General features: G+C 36.8%; 1 pseudogene; it reads right to left on the reverse strand.

Annotated features, from left to right (window-relative positions):
- Nucleotides 1-18,385, reverse strand: part of LOC103598433 — a 66,618-nt pseudogene that overhangs the window by 20,108 nt on the left and 28,125 nt on the right.

Below are 18,385 nucleotides of genomic sequence, written 5' to 3' on the forward strand. Positions count from 1 at the left end.
TATCACAGCGCACAGCTCTCAGGATCGCGCTGTCTCCTGTCACGGCTGCTCCAGACCCGTCGCCATCTTAGAACCCTTTGTGTAGAGCTCGGACGCGGCCATGGCGGGGCCCGGCGTGCCGACGCCCCCCACCTGAGCCGAGGCCTCACCTCACCTGGGTGGCCCGGAACTGCCATTTCTTAAAAGAAGACATGCAAATAGCCAGCAAGCACATGAAAATATCCTGAAAATCACTAATTATAAGGGAAATGCAAATTAAAACCACAATGAGATATCATCTCATTCCAGTTAGAATGGCTATTATCAACAAAACAGAAAATAACAAATGCTGCTGAGGATGTAGAGAAAAGGGAACCCTCCTACATTGTTGGTAGGAATATAAATTGGTACAGCCACTGTGGAAAACAGTTTGGCAGGTCCTCAGAAACTAACAATAGATTTACCCTGTGACTCAGCTATCCCACTAGTGGGTATATATCCAAAGGAAATGAAACCAATATATCAAGAAGACACCTTCCTGCACTCCTATGTTCATCACTACATTATTCACGATAGCCAAGAGATGGAATCAACCTAAATTTCCATCAACAGATGAATGGATTAATAAAACTGTGGTATATATACACAATGGAATACTATTCATCTATACAAACAAGATAGCCTATCATTTGCAGCAACATGGATGAAACTGGGAACCATTATGTTAAGTGAAGTAAGTCAGGCGCAGAAAGATAAATACTGCGTGATCTCACTCATATGTGGAATCAAAAAAAAGAAAAAGAAAAAGAAATAGAAATGAAAAAGTGGTTCTCATAGAGCTAAAGAGTAGAATAATGGTTACTAGAGGCCAAGAAGGGAGGGGGGTCAGAGGGGAGGAGAAGTGGTGGACTAATGGATACAAAACTATGCTATCCTAAGTTAATCATTGTGCAGTATATGCATATATTGAAAACACACTGTACCTCAGAAATATGTAAAAATAAATGTTAAAATAAAAATAAATAAATAAAAATTTTAAAAAGGATAAAAATAGCAAAATTAAATTTATTAACATGTGCATTGCCTCACATACTTATAATTGTGTGTGGGGGGGTGAGAACACTTAAAATCTACTCTCAGTGATTTTCAGGAATACAACACATTTCTGTTAACTATAATTACCTTGTCTTACCTAACCGAAATTTTGTTTCTAATAAGCAACGTTCCTCACCTCAACCCCCCAAACACAACCCCTGGTAACCACCATTCTACTCCGCTTCTACAAGTTCAACTTTTTTAGATTTTACATACAAGTGAGATCACGTGGTATTTGGCTTTTGTGCCTGGCTTAATTTAACTTAAAATAATGTCTTTCAGGTTCATCCATGTTCCTGAAAATGACAGCAGTTGCTTTTTTAAAAGACTGAATAGTATTTCATTGAGTATGTATCATGTTTTTATCCATTTATTAATTAATGAACAATTAGTTCTATTTAATATTTCAGCAATTGTAAATAATGATGCAATAAACAAGGGAATGTGGGTATCTTTTCAACATAGTGATTTCATTTACTTCAAATATATACCCAGAATTGGGATTGTTCAATCATGTGGTAGTTAGATTTTTAATTTTTTTGTGTAATCTCCATACTGTTCTTCACAATGGTTATACTAATTATATTTCCACCATCAGTGCATATGGGTTCCCTTTTCTCCATATCCTCACCAATAATTATTATCTTCTGTCTTTTTGATAATAACCATTCTAACAGGTGTGAGGTGAAATGTCACTGTGGTTTTAATTTCAATTAGGCTGATAATTAGTCATGATGAGCATATGCTCATATACCCAGTTGACCATTTCTGTGTCTTATTTTGAGAATGTGTTTTTAGGTTCCTTACACATTTTTAAATTGGGTTATTTACTTTCTTGGGTTGCTTGAGTTCCTTACATATTTTGGATATTAACCTCTTATCAGTTGTTTGGCTTGCAAATATCTTCTCCCATTCTCAGGATGAATCTTCACACTGTTAATCATGCAGCAGCTTTTTATTTTCATGTAATCATGTTTCTCTATTTTTGCTTTTGTGTCTTTATCCAAAAAATCGTTGCCCAGACCAATGTTATGGCATTTTTCCTCTATATTTTTTTCTAATAGTTTAAAGTTTCAGGTGTTATGTTTAAGTCTTTATTGTTTGAGGAACCACCACACTTTCCCATAATGGTTGCACTGATTTACAATCCCACCAGCAGTGCAGTAGGGTTCCCCTTTCTCCACATTCTCGCCAGCATTTGTTATTCTCTTTCTTTTTTAATAATGGCTAGTCTAACTGGGGCGAGATGATAACTCAATGTGGTTTTGATTTGGACTTCCCTGATGATTAGTGATGTTGAGCATTTTTTTTATATATCTGCTGGCCATTTGTATATCTTCTTTTGAGGAATGCCTATTCACCTCCTTTGCTCATTTTTAAATCAGGTTATTTGTGGGTTTTTTACTGTTAAGTTGTTTCAGTTCCTTGTATATTCTGGATATTAATCCTTTGTCGAATGCATAATTTGCAATTATTTTCTCCCATTCTGTAGGTTGTCTTAACATGGTTAACTTTTTCTTTTGCTGTACGGAAGATTTTAAGTTTGATAGAATCCCATTTCTTTTGTTCCTTATAATTTCAGGGTCATATTTATAAAGTCTTTGACCAGTACTACTTCCAGAAGTGTTTCCTCTACGTCTCCTTTTAGGAGTTTTATAGTTTCAGGTATTATATTTAAGTCTTTAATCCATTTTGAGTTGATTTTGCAAGTGGTATAGGTCTACTTTCATTATTCTACATATGGATGTCCAGTTTTCCCACCACCATTTATTTAAGAGGCAGTATTTTCCCCATTGTATGTTCTTGATGTCTTTGTCAAAGATCAGTTGGCTGTAAGAACATGGGTTGATGTCTGGGTTCTCTATTCTGTTCCATTGGCTGAGTGTCTAAGTGTCTGTTTTTATGCCGGTACCATGATATTTTTGGTTACTGTAGCTTTGTATTGTACTTTGAAGTCAGCTAGTTTAATGTCTCCCACTTTGTTGTTTTGGGGGGGGGCTGGTTGGTTTGTTGTTGTTGTTGTTGTTTTTGCTCAGGATTATTTTGGCTATTCAAAGTCTTTTGTTGTTCCATATAAATGTTAAGGTTGTTTTTCTTTTTCTGTGAGGAATGTCGTTGGTATTTTTGTGGGGCTTGCATTGAATCTGTAAATTGCTCTGGGTAGTATGGACATTTTCATAATGCTAATTCTTCCAATCCAAGAGCATGGAATGTCTTTCCATCCTTTTGTGTCCTCTATAATTTCTTTCAGCATTGATTTGTAGTTATCAGTGTAGAGATATTTCACCTGCTTGGTTAAATTTATTCCTAGGTTTTGGGGGGAGGGTTGGTAACTATTGTAAACGGGCTTGCATTCTTAATTTCTTATTCTGCTAGTTTGCTGTGGAAGTGTAATTTTTCTTTGGACCAATAGGCTGTCCACAAGCATGTTGTTTTTTTGTTGTTATTGTTGTTCTTTTGTTTATAAATATTCATGTGGTACAAAGCTGATTGTCACCCCTCGTGCCCATGATGTGAGGACCGGATTCATACTGGCAGCATACCCATTAACACAAATTGCATTTGTACCCCGTGTCCCCCATCCAATTACCCCCACCCCCCCTCTCCCTTCCCCTTTCCTCCTCACTTTATTTTGTAACCAAAGGAATGTTCTATACCTCTGCAAGTCCAACACACCACTGTGGTCTTTCTTTCCTTCCTTCTTTCTCTCTTAGCTTCCACATATGAGCAAGTATATGTGGTATTTATCCTTCTGTGCTTTGCCTATTTCACCACTCAACATAAGTTTCTCCAGGCTCATCCATGTTGTTGCAAATGGGAGAATTTCATTCTTTTTTATGGCAGAGTACTATTCCATGGTATATCACAGTTTCCTTATGCAATGATCCATCAATGGACATTTGGGTTGGTTCCATGTCTTTGCTATTGTAAACAGAGCTGCAATGAACATGGGAGTACAGGTATCCCTTTGACATGATGATTTCCATTCCTCTGTGTATAGACCCAGAAGTGGGACTGCTGGATCATATGGGAGACCTATCTGTAGTTGTTTCAGAAACATCCATACTGTTTTCCATAGTGAGTGTACTGTTATAGTCCCACCAACAATTTAGGAGTGTTCCCTTCTCTTCACACCCTCACCAGCACTTGTTATTCACTGTCTTTTTGATTATGGCCAGTCTAACTGGGGTGAGGTGATGTCTCAACGTAGTTTTAATTTGCATTTCCCTGATGACTAATGATATTGATCATTTTTTCATGTACTGTTGGCCATGTGTATGTCTTCCTTTGAAAAATGTCTATTCAGCAACTTTGCTCCTTATTTCATTGGGTTATTTGTTTTTTTTTTTTTACTGTTTAATTGCTTGAGTTCCCAGTATATTATGAATATTAATCCCTTGTTGGATGCATAGCTAGGAAAGCTTTTCTCCCACTCTGTAGCTTGTCATTTCATCCTGTCGATTGTTTCCTTTGCTGTGCAGAAAGAAGCATTTTAGTTTGATATAGTCCCATTTGTTTACTTTTTCATTTACTGCTTGTGCTTTCAGGCTCACGTTCATAAAGTCTGTGCCCAGACCTAGTTCCTGAAGTGTTTCCCCTATACTTTCCCCTAGTAATTTTTCAGTTTCAGGTCTTATACTTAAGTCTTTAATCCATTTTGAGTTGATTTTAGTATATATGGTGAGAGGTGCATGTCTAGTTTCATTCTTCTGCATATAGATATCCAGTTTTCCCAGCACCACTTGTTGAAGAGGCAGTCTTTTCCCCAGTGTAGATTTTTGTTGCCTTTGTCCTATATTACATGGCTGTAAGCCTGAGAGGTGATTTCTGGGTTCTCAATTCTACTCCACTGGTCTGAATGTCTATTTTTATACCAGTACCATGTCATTTTGGTTACAATAGCTTTGTGGTATAATTTGAAGTCAGGTAGTGTTTTGCCTCCAGCTTGTTTTTTTTTTTTTTCTTTGCTCAGGATTGCTTTAGCTATTCAGGGTCTTTTGTTGTTCCATATGAAGGGTAAGGGTTGTTTTATTTTTTTCCATTTCTATGAAGAATGTTATTGGTATTTCGATGGGGATTTCATTGAATCTGTAGATCATGTTGCTAATTTTCATGTGTTTGTAGAGTTTCTAGAGTTTCACTTGTTATTGTTTTATAATTTTATCCCATTGTTGTCTGAAAAGATACTTGAAATCATTTGAATTTTTAAAAATTTGTTCGTAATTGACTTGTGACCTAACATGTGGTCTATCCTGAAGAATGATCCATGTGCTGATGAGAATGTTTACTCTGTAGTTGTTGAATGAAATGTTCTGCAGATATCTACCAAATCCAATTGGACTAAATGGTAGTTCAGATGCTGTGTTTTTCTGGTGATTTGTTTCCTGGATGATCTGTCTAATGTTGAGAGGGTGATGTTCAGGTCCCCAGCTATTATTGTATGTGTGTCTACTTCTTTAGATCTAATAGTGTCTGTTTTGTATATCTGGGTGATCTGGGATTGGATTCATATATATTTATGATTGCTATGTCTTCTTGCTGGATAGATCCTTTTATCATATAATGGCCTTCTTTGTCTCTTTTAATAGTTTTTGGTTTAAAGTCAATTTTATCTGATATAAGAATAACTACTTCTGCTCGTTTTTGCTTTCCATTTGTGGGGTATATCTTTTTCTATTCCTTCACTATTAGTCTGTTTGTGTTGTTATAAGTGAGGTGAGTCTCTAATAGACAGCATATAGTTGGGTCTAGCTTTTTAATACTATCAGTCAGTCTGTGTCTTTTGAGTGGGAAATTTAATTAATTTAAATTAAGGGTTGTTGTTGAAAAGTATTGTCTTAATCCTGGCATTTTATCAATTTTTATTTGGATGTTTTAAATATCTTTTGTTTTTTCCCCCTTTACAGTTTGTCTTCCATGTTTGTTGTTTTTTTGAGGTAGTAAGATACAGTTTCTTTCTCTGTCTTGTTTCATTTTTTGTTCTACCAGTGAGTTTTGTTCTTCATACATATTTGTGGTATTCATTACTGTTTTTTGGATTTCAGATGCAGGACTCCCTTGAGGATTTCTTGCAGTGTGGTCCTGTGGTAGCGCACTCCTGCTGTTTTTGTCTGTCTGGAAAATACACTATTCCTCCCTCATTTCTGAAGCATAGACTTGCTGGGTATAATATTCTTGGCTAGCAGTTTTTTTTCTTTTAGTATTTTGAATATATCATCCCATTCTTTTCTGGCCTATAGAGAAGTCTGTTGAGAAGTTTGATGGTGACTTCTGTTGAGAAATCTGTTGTTAGTCTGATGGGGACTCCTTATTAGTGATTTGATGCTTATTCTTGCTGTTTTTAAGATTCGCTCTTTGTCTTTGAGTTTTGCCAATATGACTATAATGTGTCTCAGAGGTGATGTTTTTTGGATTGAATCTGTTTGTGGATCTGTGATCCTCTTGGACCTGAAAATCCTTGTCTCTTCATATATCTGGGAAATTTTCTGCTATTATTTTGTTGAATAGCTTTTTAGTGCCCTTTTCTTTCTCATGAACACCCATGATTTGGATGTTTGTTTGCTTAAGGTTGTCTGCTAGCTGTCTCAGATTTTCCTCATTATTTTGATTCTTTTTACTTCTACTTTATTAATCCATCTGGATTATTTCAAAAAGACTGTTTTCAAAATCAGAAATTCTTTCTTTTGTTTGCCATAGCCCACTGCTTAAACTCTGCTTTGTGTTTTTTATTTCAATAAATGAATTGTTCAGTTCCATGAGTTCTGCTACATTCTTAAGGTATTACTCTCTTTGAAAATTTCTTCATTTATATCCTGGATCATATCCTGGATAACTTTTCCCATTTCATTGTGCAGTTTAACTGAGTCTCCTTGTTACCTTAAGATTGTTGCTCATAGTTCCTTTTCAGTCATTTCAAAGGTTTTCTGCTCTATGGGGTCTGGTTCTTGAGAATTATTGTATTTCCTTACTGGTGTCATATTATCTCTTTTTTTTCATATTTCTAGTATCTCTACATTGATGTCTGGTTATCTGGTAGAGGAGTTGCTTCTTCTAGAGTAGGCTGTGAGGAGATAGACTTCCTCCTTAGATGTATTTTATATCAACCATTGAGTAGGGTGTTTTAGTATTGTTTCCAGGTAGACATAGTAGTGTAGTCTCCCTGTGGGTACTTCAGTCATATTCAGTGTCCAAGTTATGTGTGAGTACCTCCATGGCTTAGGCACTGGAACACTTACTAATTCCTTGCTGACGTTAGTAACACTGTGTTGGGTTGTTGAGGATGTAGGTGAGAGCTCAAGTTCTTGGGATAGGCATCTGTGTGCCCTCTCACTCTTTAGATGTGGTGGGTGACCCTGTGTGGGCTTATTGGCGCTGCAGCAAGTAACACTGTGACCCTGATGGATGCACTGGGGTATACTGGAGTTCCTCAGCTGAATGAGTTACCCTGAGCATACTTTCTCTATCCTCTTTTCTACAGGTAGAGGATCCTCCTGGGTTTTTTCTTCCCCTAGTTGGGGGACAGTTTTGTGGTAGTTGGGAATTTTCTTCCTCATTCTACTTGGCTATCCTGGATTTCTGCACTCTCAGGTGTTCCATGTGTGTCTCTCCCCAGATCAAGTTAGTTGCATGGGTTGCAGATGTACCTCCCACCCCCAGGTGAGCTACCATGAAGGTGGCAATGTAATTCTCCTGTGGGTTGGGCCACAGGGTTATGGGTCCCTGGTCCCATCCCTCTTTCCCTGGGCTCCACTGGCCACCCTCTTTGTTTCAGTGCAGTCAAGTGGTCAGCAGGCTGACCTAACATATAGGTCTAACATATAATCTATCCTGGTTCTTTGTGTGATTTAGAAGAATTATTCTGCTATTGTTAGGTGGAATGCTCTATATATGTTTATTAGGCCTATTTGGTCTAAAGTATAATTTTAGTCTGATATTTTCCTATTACTTTTGGGTTTGGGTGAGTCTATTGCTAGAAATGGGTTTTTTAATTCTCCTGATATTACTGTATTACAGTTTATCTCCTCCTTCACATATAGTAATATTTGTTTTACATATTTAAGGGCTTCAATGTTGGGTGGGTACATATTTACAATAATATATTTTATTGATAATTTGATCTCTTTATCATTACATAATAAATTTTATCTCATTTTTGTGTTTTGACATAAAGCCCATTTTATCTGATATAACTACCTTGGCTCTCTTGCATTCTCTTTGCATGGAGTATTTTTTTCATCCCTTCACTTTCAGTCTATGTGTCCTTAAATAAGAAGTGAGTCTCTTGTAGGAAGCATGTAGTTGGGTCTTTTTTTAAAAAAAAAATCGTTTAGCAGCTCTGTCTTTTGATTGCATAATTTATTCAATGTACATTCAAGGTAATTGTTGTCATGTAAGGGCTTACTACTGCCATTTTTAAAATTTTGCTCTGGTGGTTTTTTTTTTTTTTTCTTTCTTTCCTTTTACTGTATTCCTTTGTGATTAGGTGATTTTCTTTAGTAGTATTCTTTGATTCTTTATTCTGTATCATTTGTGTATCTGCTATAGGGTTTTGCTTTCTGATTACCATGAGGCTTACATAAAACCTCTTACAGTAATAGCAGGTGATTTTAAGGTGGTAGCAACTAAACTTTGAACATCTTTTAAAAACTACATTTTCTCTACTCCCACATTTATGTTTTTGCTGTCACAATTTATATCTTTTTATATTGGGTTCCCCTTCACAAATTATTGTAGCTATTTTTTTTTAGTAATTTTGTCTTGTATATTTCATCCTGAAGATATAAGCGATTTATACACTACAATTATAGTATTAGAATATTCTCAATTTGACTGTGTGCTTCCTTTTACCTGTGTGATTTTTTACCATCATATGTTTTATGTTACTAATTAGTATCCTTTTCTATAAGCTTGAAATTTCTTGTAAGACAGGTCTGGTGGTGATGAACTCCCTCAGCATTTGTTTGACTGTGAGTCTTTGTATGTCCTTCATTTCTGAAGATCAGTTCTGCTGTGTAAAATATTCTTGGTTTGCAGGTTTTCTTTCCTTCAGCACTTTGAAAATATCATCCAACTTTCTCGAGCCTATAAATTTTCTGCTGAATAATCCGTTAGGATTATTGCAACTCCCTTATTTTTTAAAATAAGCTTTCTACCATTTTATCTTTTTGTTTCCATCACAAACTTCTTTTATTCAAACATTTGCTCTTTCAGTGCTGTCTCTTCAATCCCATGAGCTTTGTTTGTTCTTTAAAATTAATTTTTATTTTTCTCTTCTGATTATAGTTTTTAAATAAACTGTCTCTGATTTTACAGATTTTTTTCTGCTTGATCAGTTGTTCTGTTGACATTTTCTGTTGCACTTTTTATTTTGTTTATTGTATTTCTCACAACTGGAATTTCTGTTTTTGTTTTGTTTTGTCTTGTGATTTTGATATCTTTGTTAATACAATTGTTTTAAATTCATTGACAGACAGCTCATTAAATCTCCCATTTTTTTAGGGATGGTTGCTGGTGCTTTATTTTGTTTCTTTGGTGGGTGCCATGTTTCCCTGATTGTTGTTTATCTTTGTGGTCATGCATTGGTGCCTTCACATTTGAAAGAAGTAGGGACTCATTCCAGTCATTGTAGATTTGTTTTGTCTGGAAAAGCCCTTCACCAGTCTGCCCAGAGATTCTTGGAAGGCTATCACGTGTAGCCTATCGGCAGATTTGTTGCTTTAGTCTTCAGGCAGTCTGATCTGATTTTGTATCAGCAGATGGGTAGGCCTAGCACTCCAGGATTCTGCCTGGAACCTGGATCCACAGGGGCTGGTCTGAGGCCTGTGTCCACAGAGGCTGACTTGGTGCTGGATTGGGCTTTGAGCCTGAGTCTTCAGGGGCCATCCAGGCATTGTGGTGGGTTGGCACCTCCTGTGTTTACCGGGACAGGCCTGGAGGCTGAGTGTATGGGGGCTGGCTTGGCACTGAGGAGGGCCTAGATTCTGAGTTTGCCTGGGGCCTGAGTCCATGGTAGCTGGCCTGGAGCCTAGGTTTGCAGGGGTGGTATTGGAGCCTTGGTCCATTGGGGCCTGCCTGGAACTGAAGTCTACTGTGGTTGGCTTAAACCCTGAGGCCACTGGAGCCTGGGGCTATGGTAACCAGCCGGGATCTTGGTGCTGGCCTGGTTCTGGGTCAACATGGAGCCTGAGTCCATGAGGGCCAATCTGAGATTGGGATAATGCATGCTGAACTGCTGCCTGGAGCCTTGGGATTGATCTTGAGCCTGGGGCCTTATGGACCAACCTGGCACCTGGGATCTTTGTGGCTGACCTGGAGGCTAGGTGTGTGTATGTGCTGGCCTGAAGGTTAGGTCTGAGAGGACTGGACTGGATTCTGGGGTTTGGGGAATGGCCATAGGGCTGGTCAGCCACTGCTAGGGCCTACTAGGATGGTCCTGGACCCTGTGTCTGATGGATCAGGCCTGAATTCTGGCTCTTCTGGAGCATGGGGCTGCATGGACCATCCTCAAGTGTGGGGCTCCAGGGACCAGACTGGCACTGGGTAGGCCTGTAACATATGCCAGACTCATGTTTGAGGCCAACAGTGCTGACCTAGTGCTACAGTGGGCCTGAAGTACAGGGTAGTGTAGGCTGATCTGGCTTTGGCCTGGTCTGAAACCTGGGGTGGGCCTGGAGCCTGGGCTCATAGGAGCATGCTTAGTACTGGGTGGTCCTGAGTCTTGTGTACCTTGCCTGGCATGGAGGCTGGTTTTATACACACACAAAGACTCACACACACACAATCATATATAGTTGCGATTATTATTTTGAGAAAACCATTATCTGTTAGAGCAACTTAAAATAAGAAAAAAATATTTTATCTTCACTCATTCCTTCTACAGTGTTCTTTCTTCCTCTATGTAGATATGAGTTTCTGACCTATATCATTATCTTCCTCTGAAGAAATTCTTTTAACATTTCTTCCAAGAAAGATCTACTGCTGACTAATTCCCTCAACTTTTGTTTGCCTGAGAATGTCTTTATTACTCTTTCACTTTTAAAGGGTAATTTTGTAGAGTACAGAATTCTAGGTTAGTGATGTTTTTACTCTCAACGTTTTAAATATTTTATTTTACTCTTTTCTTGCTTGCATGATTTATCAAAACAGGTCAGATACGTTTCTTATCTTTGCTCCTCTAAAAATATGGTATGTTTTCTGTCTTCTTTCAGGACTTTATCTTTGATTTTCTGCAATTTGAGTATGATATGCCTGAATTTAGTGTTTTGTTTTTGTTTTTGTTTTGGTATATATCTTATTTGATTTTCTCTGGGCTTCATGAATCTGTGATTTAGTTTCTGAAATTTGGGGGCAGATGTTCTCAGTCATTACTGTTTTAAATATTTCTTCTGTTCCTTTCTCTTTTTCTTCTCCTCTGATATTCTCATTACATGTATGTTATACCTTTTGTATTCGTCTTACAGTTCTTGGACATTCTGTTCTAATTTTCTTCAGTCTTTTTTTTTTTTTTCAGTTTTGGATGTTCTTTTGAGATATCCTCAAGTTCAAAGATTCTTTCCTCAGCCCTGTTCAGTCAACTAATAACCCAGTCAAAGCCGTTTATTTGTTACAGTGTTTTACATCTCTAGCTTTCTGTTTCATTTTTAGAATTTTTATCTCTTTGCTTATGTCACCCATTTGTTCTTACATGTTGCCTAATTTATCCATTAGATCCATTAGCATATTACTCATAGTTGTTTTTAATTTCATGTCTGATAATTCCAACATCCTTCCCATATCTGAGTCTGGTTCCAGTCTTAGCTCTGTCTCTTCAAACTGTGTTTTTTGTCTGTAGTGTGACCTGCAATTTTTTTTGAAAGCTAGGGACATGATTACTGTGTAAAAGGAACTGCTGTAAATAGGCCTTTAGTAATGTGGTAGCAAAGTGGGAGAAGAGGGAAAGCATTTTATAGTCCTGTTGTTAGTTCTCAGTCTTTTAGTGAACCTGTGACTATACACTGTGAGCTTCAGAAGTGATTCCCAGTTTTCTCCTGACTTAAGTGGGACAGAATGGCCAGATGGGGCAAGTGTGCCATAAACATTCAAAATATTGTTACTACATTGTTTGGAAAATTGTTATCTTTTAGATGAATTAAGAAGAAGGAAAATAAATTATTTCGTTCATTTTTCAGATACTCTTCCATTCTCTGTGTAGAACCAGGTTTCTCACAAATCATTTTACCACTGCCTGAAGAATCTTTTTGAACATTTGTTGCAGGTCAGGTCTACTTGGCAATGAATTACCTCAGTTTTTGTTTTCTGAGAAAGTTTTTATTTCTCCTTCACTTTTAAAGGGTAATTTTACTGGATATTAAATGCTAGATTAGAGGTTTATGTTTTTCAATGCTTTAAAGATTTTATTACATTCTCTTCTTCTTTGCATATTTTCTTATACAAAGTCTGCTCTAATTTTTATCCTCATTCTCCTATACATGAGGTGTTCCCCTGCCAAAAATTTATCTTTTAAGATATTCTCTTTGTCTTTGTCTTTCTGGAGTTTTTATACATCATGTGTAGGTGTGGAGTTTTTGTATTTATTCCATTTGGTGTTCTGTGAGTTTTCTGGATCTGTGATTGGTGTCCGTCACTAATTTTTTAAAGTTCTTGGTCATTAGTTCTTCAAATATTTTCTCTGTTTTTTTCTTCTCCTCTTGATGTTCCAATTACACCTAACATTATTACAAAAAAACTGTAGTTTTTTAATTTTGTTTCTTGTGTTTTCATTTTTATTTCTCTTTCTGTTGCAGTTAGTGAAGATTCTATTAAACTGTTTTTAATTTTACTAATAATTTCCTTTACATTGTCAGTTCTACTGATTAGCCCATATGTCATCATTGATTTTTCATTATTGTGTTTCTGACTTTTGTATATTTTTATTTATTCGTGGAGGAGTTCCCATCTCTCTTCTGAAATTATGTATTCGTTCTTGCATATTGTCTACTTTTTCCTTTAGCACCTTTAGCAATCACAGTCATTTTAAAATTCTTCTCCGATAATTCCAACATCTGTGTTTTGTTCTGATGGGTTTTTTGTCTCTTTAGTCTTTTTTCCTTGTCTTTTAGTGTGCCTTGTAATTTTTTTGTTGAAATCTAGACCATGGGAAAAGTGGTATTTGGATAAAAGAAGTCAAATAGGCTTTTATTATTTTATTTTTTAACTATATAATTTTATGGTTATTATTTTTTACCTTGTCTCTTAGATTCCATTATAAATTTTGAGAATTAAGCTAACATTCATTATACATACACACATACACACACACACACACACACACACACACAGATACATGTATATATTTTTCCCTTTACATTTGTTGTTCTTATTACACTATGCCCCTTTGAATATCCTATTTTTATCACACTTATTTGACATCCACATGAAATCTCCATTTCCTGGCTTTGTCATTTCTATAAAATTCTGTCTTTATTTTTTCAAATGCTATGTCTTTGTTTCCCCTCTTCTCTATTGCTAAATTTCCAATATAATGTAAATTAGGTCTTCTCATTTTTTTCTTCATATCTCTTAATCTCATATATTTTAGATCTCTCTCCTCTCTAAGCTACATTCTAAGAATTTTATTGAGCCAAGTAGCTTAGTTTACTTACCATTCTACTTGAAATCCATATCAACTGCAATTTAACAACTCAATTAATTTTTATGCACTTTGTAAACACTTTATTTCTGGCTGTTCTATCTGGTTCTTTTTCAAATATGCCTCATTGTGTTTTTGGTCTCTTTAAAGTAATTTATACTAAAAAATTTAAATTCACTTTTCTGTTTATTGATATCCAATGACTCATATCCCTTGAGTTCTAGTTCTGATGTTTGTTTGTTTGATTTAATTTTTTCTGGTTTCAGATGCTTATTGATCATGCTGGCTTGCTCAGAGTATATTTTATAATTTATGTTTTGTGCACATACATGACAAATTAAGCTCATTGGAAGAGTCAAACATTACTTTAAAAATAAAATCATAATAATATTAGAAATAAACACATAAATTGTTCTGTAAACAGGAATGAAATAGAAAGAATAAAATAGGACCAGTGTAGAATAGACTAGAATTAAAAAACCACAAAATTTTGGAATAACAAAATCTGTTTTTTCAAAAGTTCCTGTGTTCTGCAAAAAAAGTTTTTGTGAGTTTAATTTAAAAACATTTTTCTATGTTTAAAATATGGGTGCTTCCAGCAATATAATTCTTTATATATACTAAAAGCATTAAACTAAAAGAATAGAAATTATATATAAATTAAAATACACTTAAGTGTTCAGTTGAATTTACAAGTTAATGGGGGTAGCTAATATCAATAGGAATAAATAAACAGTGGTCTCAAACCAGGTAGGAAGAAAACCAGAATTTCTGGGTTCTGCTGAAAGGACTAGCTAATAACAATACCATAAAATATCAATTTACCTCAGGTGTGTAGTACAGAGAAGATATCAGCAATCTACCCAAACCACAGAATGCAAACTGGAGAATGGAAACTACTTTTGAATTTCCCACATAATGTAAATTAGGTCTTCTCATTTTATTCCTCGTATCTCTTAATCTCATATATTCTGGAGATCGCCAAATGTTAGCACTTCCAAGTTTTATACTTTGTTTAAATATTTGCTGAAAAAAAGCTGGCAAAAAGATTCAACAATGAAACAAATCTATTTCTACCTTGGCGTATGAATTGTGTGAGAGAAGAAGGACCTGTGTTTATGTTACTTTTGAGTTATATATATCCACTGTGTATAGTCTATAAAAACTTAAACCTAAACATTATTTGAAAATTTCTTAGATGTATGGCATGGAACTCCTGTAGAAAAGAAACAAATAGGCTTTTAGTGTGCACATTTATGTTAATCTGTCTAGAAATTGGGCGTGCTTAATGTTTTTTGTAGTTAAGGGTACTAGTCTTCAAATTATTCTGGTTAGGTTTGTTTATCTTCCTCTCAGCTTTGGAGCTTCCATTTGTACTTCTCCTCAGAGACAGACTGTGTCCTGAAGCTTTTCCAGTTTTAATCCACTGTTGCTATTACTGGTACTGGTTAGTATTGTGAAAGGTTGAGGAGAAAGGGGAAATTCTTCAGTCTTTCAATAAAGTTAATACTTTAGTGGGCCTGTGACTTGAGGTGTGGCCTTAAGAAGCATCCCTTTCTCTCCCATAAATATAGATTTTTCTCCTGCCTGCCCTTTAAGCTTTCCCTCAGCTTCAGCATCCCCAGTCTATTTACTTTAAATATTGTTCCATTTTGATGTTGGCTTTTATTTTGGGGTTTTTTTTTTTACAAACTTTGTAAAGAATATTTATTCAATCTTCATATTAAAGTTATAGAAATTCATCATTTTAACTTACTGTTTTAAAAAACAAGAGAAATATATTCTCCAAATGAAGTGTTATTTTCCTTCCTCCCAAGTACTTACATAAGGGTGATAACAATACTTTAATTTTTAAACCCAAATTAGTTTTAGTAACATTTCAAAAACATTGTTTTGGTGACAATGTCTCATCAAAAAACCTCTCTTTATATTTCTGTAGTTTCAAATAGCGTCAATAAACTGACTAGTACAAAAAAATAATATACACTGTGTTTTTAAAGGCCTTTTAGACTGTGTTTAGTAGTAAGTAGGCTGTTGGTGTACCTTGGGAGAGGCCAAGTGCTGGAGAAGGGGAAGTGGAATGTGTTTTACATTCCTGTGTGCATGCAACAAGCAGCAAAATAGCAAAGTTACTCGAGTTAGCTTGTACTCAGCTGTGCCAGCAGAAAGTCCATTTAATGAATTTTGAAGATTTGAAATATTTGAACCTAGGGAAGGAGTTTTTCTGCTGAGAACTCCCATTGACTGGGCTCCTATTGCCTTTCAAAATATCAGTACACTTCCATTTGTCCTTATAATTAGCTTTCCACAATCTTAAACAGCCATCATCTCCTGAAGATGCTAGCACTGTTCCTGTTATATTCCAACCCACTCACCAGACCTGAGAATTATGGTTATCAAACTAAGCCACTATATGAATTTCAGATTTGTTGGCCTACCAGAGGAAGTAAGTTCTTTCCTCAGAAGCTTAAGGTAAAAATTTTCACATCTTTGGTTGCTATCACTGAAATATGGAAAGATCTTCCCAAGTTTGGAGCAAATGCAATATTTACGTACAGGATCAATGAATGTCATAAGTGCTTGGCTTTTTGCATATTTCCAGGTGTTTTCATTATATTGAAAAATCTGAATCTTGGCCATTGCATGTGTACTACTGTCATCACTTCCTACAGCTATCATGGCTGAATGAACAGGAGAGCTTGAAGGGTTCCAAAAAATACAACTATAGCTCGGCTTACATGAGATCACATGCTGCAGACTACTGGCTGAGATTCATAACATCTGGTGCTTCATATATTCTTACTGTACCATATGCTGGGTAGGCTGCTAACATAAGACCCATATGCTCTGAAGCAAATTTCACATTGGTAACAGATGTTCTGCTATCCACTATAGTTGTCCTCTTAACCCAATGACTCTGTCCTTGCAGTTTATTATTTGATTCTTCTACTATTTCTTCCCACACAGCAACTGTTGGAACAAAAGATCAGGAAGCCAAAACCTGTCCAAATTCAGGACGGGCCCATGTCACACTCCATATAGATCCACTGTGCATCTTCCAGCTAGCAGTACAATGCCAATCCCTACCTTTGCTTTTATCTCAGACCTTGAGGCTCTGGTCGCTGGAGCTGGTAGCCATCCATCCACTGTGGAAGTCAAAAGAGACATCGTGGATGAAGTCCTTATGATCCGCTGCCCACCAGATCCATGCCTCCAAAGAGGGTGAAGGTGGTGGCACATGGTAGCGCCCAGGACTCCCCTGTCACAGTGGGCATGGCACGGGCTGTCCACGCACCCTGCCTTGCCTTGGCCCATGGGGCCCCCTTGTTTTTGATTTTTAAAGAAACTGGGCATTGCTGCAATGAATAGTGTAAAGCTAGGGCTAGGGCTCACAGATCCCTCAAGCCTGTTGTCCAGACTGGGTCACAAACCCTTCACATGCAGGTCTATGAGCTAGGTAATAGGAAAAGGTCCTTGGAGCCATTAGTGAAGAAATAATAGGCTTTATTCAGAGCTAGGAGCAGCCGACCTAATATGGCTTCCCAGAGCATCCTTTTGAAGCTTCGTGCATCTGTGCCATTAGTCCTTTATACTCAAGTCCATAACTCAGAAAAACACCTGGATGCACGCAATCACAAGGAACACCCGTGCACACATGCATACCCACCTCAGATGCTTGGCAAGACTCTGAACATCCGAGGGGCCCTGACCATTTTTTTCTATATTTTCCCAACAAATAGAAATTCCTTTCTTCAAGATAATGTGAGGTTTCAGAAATGCTCTCTGGCAGTATTTTTTTCTCTGGAGAAAGCTTGTGTTAGCAAGAAAAATCTGGGAGAGTTTCTCCTCCTCCCCATCCGGAGCTATGTGAGGATCTTTCCTGAATTTCCCCCATTAGAGCATGGTGGGATTCCTGGGGAAAAAAGCATATGGCATTTTTTTCCAGGAACCTCCATACCATTTTCCAAAATGGCTGTACTAATTTACATTCCCACCAGCATTGTGCAAGGGTTATCTTTTCTCCACATTCTTGCAAACACTTTATATCATTTGTCTTTTTGATAATAACCATTCTAACAGGTATGAGGTGATATCTTATTGTGGTTTCAATTTACATTTTCCTGATTGTTAAAGACGTTGAGCATTTTTTCAAAAATCTGTTGTCCATTCTTATCTGTTCTTTACAGAAATGTCTGTTCACATTCTTTGCCCATTTTTAATTGGATTATTTATTGAGTTTTTGAGTTCCTTATATATTTTGGATATCAGCTTGCAAATTTTTCTCCCAATTTGTGAGTTTTCTATTCACTCTGTTAATTTATTTCTTTTGCTGTAAAAAGCTTTTTAGTTTGATGCAAATTTATTCATTTATTTATATTTAGTTGCCTGTGATTTTGGAGTCATATTCACTATGGAGGTTCCTTAAAAATCTAAAAATAGGGCCGGCCCGGTGGTGCACTGGATAAGTGCACCTCTTGGGAAGTGCGGCGGCGCTCCCGCCCGAGGGTTCAGATCCCACATACAGACCGGTTCCCGCTCACTGGCTGAGCGAGGCGCGGGAGCAACACCAAGGGTTGCGGTCCCGTTGCCAGTCCCCGGTCCGGTACGGGGGCAACACTGAGGGTTGCAATCCGTTGCCGGACATGGAAAAAAGACAAAAAAAAAAAAAAAAAAAAAAAAAAA

The sequence above is a fragment of the Galeopterus variegatus genome, unplaced genomic scaffold, assembly GCF_000696425.1.
Source record: "Galeopterus variegatus unplaced genomic scaffold, G_variegatus-3.0.2 Scaffold2607, whole genome shotgun sequence".
Lineage (NCBI taxonomy): Eukaryota > Metazoa > Chordata > Mammalia > Dermoptera > Cynocephalidae > Galeopterus > Galeopterus variegatus.